This window comes from Triticum dicoccoides, chromosome 4A (genome assembly GCF_002162155.2).
Source record: "Triticum dicoccoides isolate Atlit2015 ecotype Zavitan chromosome 4A, WEW_v2.0, whole genome shotgun sequence".
NCBI lineage: Eukaryota > Viridiplantae > Streptophyta > Magnoliopsida > Poales > Poaceae > Triticum > Triticum dicoccoides.
In genome coordinates, this window is record NC_041386.1 from 600,747,117 (window position 1) to 600,753,333 (window position 6,217).

At 45.1% G+C, this 6,217-nt stretch overlaps 1 pseudogene; it reads right to left on the reverse strand.

Moving 5' to 3' along the window:
- Window positions 1-889: 889 nt before the first annotated feature.
- Window positions 890-3,384, reverse strand: LOC119289331 (annotated as a pseudogene).
- Between the last annotated feature and the right edge of the window lie 2,833 nt (window positions 3,385-6,217).

Here is a 6,217-nt window from a genome sequence, read left to right on the forward strand (position 1 = left end):
CGTGCTGAGATCTGGCAAGCGGGATCATCCAGATTCTGGTAAGGACGGCGGCGACCCGTGCACGAGAGATGGAGGTCTTCGATCATATCTGGGTGAAAACCTGCTATTGGCTATTGCCAAGGCCGGCGATGGCGACGCGGTTTGCGCCATTCCTTTCCTGAAGGCATCGCCGTGGAGATGTTCAAGGCCACTCTCTGCTACCTTCGGGGGAAAACCTTGATCAGTAGATCGGATGACGGCGGCTCTCTGGTGTCGTTTCCCCCTGGGGGCGTCATTCTTGGAGGTGCACATGGACTCGAGGGACTAGAGGACGGCGACTTTGGTGGAGCGGTGCTTCATCTTACACATTGATGGTGGCGGATCTCGGCGGCATGATGTTGTGGAGACTCGGCGTCTGATGCGCGGAGATGGACTCGTGCAGGAGGAGGAAGCTGTCTGGCGTCATGGGGGCGTCGATGGCAGAGTGGCCAGACAAGGTAGAAGCCTCAATATGATCTGAAGACGGACCTGTGGAAGATGGCGGCGACGGCACACGAGTGCGTCTGACCGGATTGTGCCCCAGACCCGGTATGTGGCTCGGCTGGGGCTTCCGGCTTTTGATGTTAGGTTTAGGTGGGTGGTTTGGGTAGTGGCCCAGCTAGCACCCATTCATCATATGGATAGGAGTAATGGTATATGTTGCCAAGATGGTGGATTCAGGTATATTGTTTGTAATACTTTGTAAGGTCCTCGAGAATAATCAATAAAGTGGCCGTATGCATCTCCCAGATGCAGAGGCCGGGGGTCATCCTCCTTTTCTAAAAAAAAAACACACACACACTATATTGAACATACAGGTTAACAACGATGAACATGTAAATAAAATAAATTCCTGACCTGTAGTTTGCTTTTATCGGCCTTCCGAATGTAAGATATCTGAAAATATGTCTCCCTGTGCAGCGATGTCAATTTTTGAGTGGGTTGATGATTTGTATGAATTGACTAGACTGATGATCTGAAGAGAGGATGGCCCCCTGGCATAGCTGTTACTATCCTGCACCCTGAGTGCGACCTCCAGATTCTGAAGTACATCACCCATTGATGGCCTATCGATGCTACGATGAGCAACACATTTCTCCACTAGCTCTGCAAATATATCTTGAGGCACTTGGGGGTGATCTCCTCCTTAATACAGGGGTCAATAATCTCCTCGAGGACACCTTTTTCTTGGCAAGATAGCGCCCAGTCACGCAAGCTCACTTGCTCGTACGGGAGCTCGGTGTTTATCACGGGGCGTGCACACAGAATCTCAAACAACACGACCCCGAAGGAGTACACATCTGATTTTTTAGTGAGACGTCGCAGCAGGAAGTACTCTGGATCAAAATATCCAAAGGAACCCTTCACTGCGGTGCTCACGTGCGCATTGTCAATTTCTGCACATGCCCTAGATAGACCAAAGTCAGAAACCTTCGCCATTAACCTATCATCCAGTAGGATGTTGGTGGTCTTAATGTCGCGATGGATGATTCCTTGCTCTGTGCCAGTGTGAAGGTAATGCAGCCCTCGGGCTGCACCGATGCAAATATTAAGGCGCTACTTCCATGACAATGGTGGATTACTGGTGCCATACAGATGCTCACGCAGTGTTCCATGAGGCATGTAGTCATAGACCAGAATCATCTCATTCTTGTCCCTGCAGTAGCCAATCAAAGATACAAGGTGGCCATGGCGGAAATGGCACAACATTTCGAGTTCAGTCTGGAACTCATGAAAGCCTTGCTGGGATTCCTGGTTGAGTCGCTTGATCGCCACCTTTCTCCCTCCATTTATCTCGCCACTGTAGACATTTCTGAATCCACCTCTGCCGATGATATGTGCTTCATCAAATTCTTTGGTGGCAAGTTGAATTTCTTCAAATGAGAAGTGATGGACAAGATCACATGTGGGACGATTCCGATGTGCATAGCTGGTTTTGCAAGAACTCTTCACGACCTTCCTCCGTCTGCAGATAACACACATACTGAAAAGAACAATCAACACCAATGCAAATCCGCCACCGATGGCTGCTAGTATGACACCTCTGGATTTTCGTACACCGCTGGACAGCCTATTTGGATCCACATAAGGCTTTTGTGGAATTGGAGGAGTGAGCTCAGCAAGATTGTTCGATCCGTGACCCTGTAGCTTAAAGACCTCAAGACCATTCGGTATTGCATCATAATATTGTGATCTACTTGAAATATAAGGGTGCAGTGCAATCCACATGTCCACCTGACCAGAACCACTAGCCACGATAACATAGTCTTTGTATATTGGTCTACCAATTCCTCCGCTCCAGAAGATTACATCCATGGCATCACATGCTGTCTGGTTGTTGATGTAGATGTAGAAAGTCCTTTGATTTTCCAAGGTAAAAGTAGACTGAATCTCACAGAAATGGAACCTTAGGAGGTACACGAATCCGGCATCAACCGGCAAAATCCATGTAAGGTTGTAGTTGAGGTTGAGCTGTGGATCTGGCCCCATCGACCGAGCTGTATCATAGACATCAAGTGGCGCTGTGTATTTCGGCACTGCAGGTGTATACATGATAGTCACATTAGGATCTTTGGAGTAGGTCACCCCATAGCCGGCACCATATATGTATTGGGAATCATCATCCCATGAGCGGTAATAGCCCGTGTGATCTTTGGGGGAAATGGCTTGGCCCCCGACATTGAGCCGGTACATAGTCTGGAAGCCTATGTCAGCGGAAAATGTGAATGGTGCTCTGTAATCACCATGGACAAAAGTTGCGTCAGGTGTTGTGAAGATGTCAGGCGTGGGCACAATCTCAATGCCATTGATAAATGCATATGATCCATTCTGAAATGCTGATGGTGAAAAGGTGAGGTCCAAGCTATGTGAAGAAACATTCAAGGAGAACTCACGGACAAGGCATGCATAATTGACGGCTTGAGCTGTTTGCGAAGCATTGAAGCCATTTAAGAGGACGAGATTTTCTGCCGTGACACCAAATAAGGCATCGGGGACAACATATTTTCCATAAGCAACTGGATAGAAGTAGAGGCGTAAGAACATGCGGCCTGGCCTAACAGGGAAGGAGTAGGTGTAATTTGAAGTGAAGATGCGTGCAGTCATGTAAGGGACCATGGAGGGGAGGGAAGGGTCTTGGTATGAAGCACTGGCTGCAACTCCTTCCACTGATGGTGTGAACTTGGAGTTGGAGCCGTTGTCCCCGTCCCAAGTACGACCACCACTATCAACCTCTAGGTCCTGGCTTGATCCACCGCAATTTAGGAGGATGATGCCGGCGTCCATGGAGGCGTTATCAGCCGCCAGGGCAACCGACAAGAGGAGAGCTAGTAGTGTGAGGTTAACTGGTAGGGTTGGGAAGGCCATTGTTGTAGTTTTTTCTTGATTTAATTTGGAAGCAAGAAGATGTCTGGAAAATCGGAGGATAGTTCTGTTGTTTAGTGAAAGGACACACCTAGCTAGAGAGCTGCACAACCTGCAACTGCAGCAAAAAAAAAGTTGATAAGCCATTTCCGTTCTCATATTTGGCACCAGGACAAAAAAAAATGAGAAAGAAACTTCCCAGGACAAAGACAGAATGTGAGAACGAAACTTCAGGACAAAAATTGAACCGTGGCAATATGAACAAGAGCTGAATGATTCAAGGCAGAACATGAACGTGTCTGAGTAACAGAACAATACTAATAGTTGCAAGAGCTTTAGCAAACTGGAGTCCCGCATATCACCAGAATATGGAAACACAACGCTGCTCACTTAGTTCTTACTTTCTACTGTATAGAACAGTACTGGCAAATAAGAAGAAGAAATCTTTCAAGAATTTATCCAAACGAAAGTAGCCATATATCTCGATAGGGGATATCCCCAATGCTATATTAAGCACTGAAAAAAGAGCATGCTATAGCATATGCTGAGAATTGGCTCGCTAAATAAATCAGTGTACAACGGCTTACTAATAGTATGCTATAGCCCAATATAACACGCTAATAGCTTATTTTGAGGCCGGCGCTATTTTGTTGTAGCATGCTGTTTTTTCATTGATAGTAACACGAGTGTACACAGAAAGACTAAGAAATAATAAGGAAGGTAACAAGTGCTCTGTAATACATATTTGTGAAGGGAAAAATCAAGCGAAGAGGTGAAAAAAAAAATGCAGCGACAGTCCTAATATCAAATATGCCAATCGGTGGACAAGTTACCACTTATTTTCTGCCACTCGATATCACACATGCCGGTCGTGAATGAAAGCAGTAAATGCTGCCAAATTTGCTGTGAAAACTAACGTATTGAAAGCCTCCAAAGATTCAAGCCCTAGAATACATATATCCATCAAAATCAAGTAGGGTAAAGGAAGCAGGAAAAGAATGAGGTGGATTGATTTCATGGTTACCTGAAATTTGCTGTGGATGTTCATTGCTATATATAGTGACCGGCCAGTCAGCCAGTCAAATAGAGAAAGAAAGCGACCACAAGGATGAGAGAAGTCGGAGGAGTAGCGCCATGCATGCATGCATTATTCATTCCAGTTTCCAGGCAGGTTCCCGATTGGCATATCGTGGGTGTGATTCATTTGCAAATCACAGTCGTGTGGAGATGCTTCCAAGCCAACAAGATCGGCCGGAGTCTTTGACCAAGCATTACAGTTGATCGGTGTGCCCAAATACAGGGTATTGATTTATCAGCTATCAAATTGCCATGCCAGCCTTGGTTAGCCAAATACTACTACTTGGTAGCTTACAACTACAGGGACCATCCATTTCTTTTGATCCAAGGGTTTAGATTGAACACGATGACCAGGAGTGCTGGACAATATGACATGTTTTGCACCCAAGGTACACGGGGAACACGAATATACCGAAAGTATATACATCTCTAAATATAATTTTGCCTAAATAAAAATTCTCTCTAAAATGGACAAAGTAATTTTAATTTTGGCTACTAACATGTTTGAAAATCTGGCAACTAAGTGTGCAACTACGCATTTATGAAATAGACAACTAAACATGTTTAATCTTCACAATTAAGTAATTGCAATTTTGGCAACTAACATGTTTTCAAATCTGGCAACTAAGCATTTAGAAAATAAAAAACGAAGTACATGTAATTTTGGCAACTAAACATGTTAATTCTAACAACCAAGTGTTTTTAATATGAAAACTAAACATGCTTAAAGTCTGGCAACTAAGTGCGCAACTAAGAATTTTAATTTGATAACCAAGTACGTTGTAATCTAACAAGTATTTTAAATTCTGACAACCAAGTGTTTTTAATACGTTGTAATCTAACAAGTATTTTTTCAACATGGCGACCAAGTACTACTCTATGGTTGTGTGCAAGCACCAGTGCATCACGGGAGCGCGAATATACGGAAGGCCGTAGGAACTAACAAACAGACCCAAGTTGCTGCCCGACAGTTACAAGCGGTCCAATGAGATGTGGCAATCAATACCCACATTTATCCACAAAAGAAGTGTGTGATCAGTATCGTTATGTGGCTCACTTGCTAGTTTCTACTTCTTTTATGTGGCTCATTTGCTAGGCATGCCAAACGCTACAACTAAGGATCGATACTATCTCTACCATTATTTGGTTGTCACGGTCAGGCATGACAAGTATGCATGGATGGGGTGCTATATGGACCCCATTCCAACTTGTAGGTGGTTGTATGGATGAGGATGACCATATTTCTCTCTAGATGGCTTTGATCTGTTGATTGTTTGGACGCTGAGGTTTGAACGGTGCTACAAGTGCCTTTGTTAGCTAGGCTCCAGTCAGCATGAATGTGCCAGCAGGTTCAGTTGAGAAGCACCAGTTTGAGAGGAGGGGCTGGAGGTATATAGCTTGCAGCTTGCACTGCTTGTCCAGATTGCTCGATTAATGATAGTAAGATAAATTTTGTGCATCGGCGCCACAACTTTACAGTCCTGCAACCAAGTGTTTCTTCTCATTGAAGGGCGGAGATTAATCAGGCTAACTGCCAATCGGGTAGGATTTTTATCCTAGCGCCCACGCCTGGTTCCCAGCGCGGGACATGCCCTAACGAATCTACAGAGGTAACTTTGGTAACAGGTTGCGGACGGGGACATATGCGGGCACATCCTCTTCGGCAAAATGCCCACATTCATGCATGTGGATTCTACACCTGCTCTTTGTCCAGATGGTCTCTAAAGGTCAAGGTGGGGTGAATTGACTTTGCATTGAT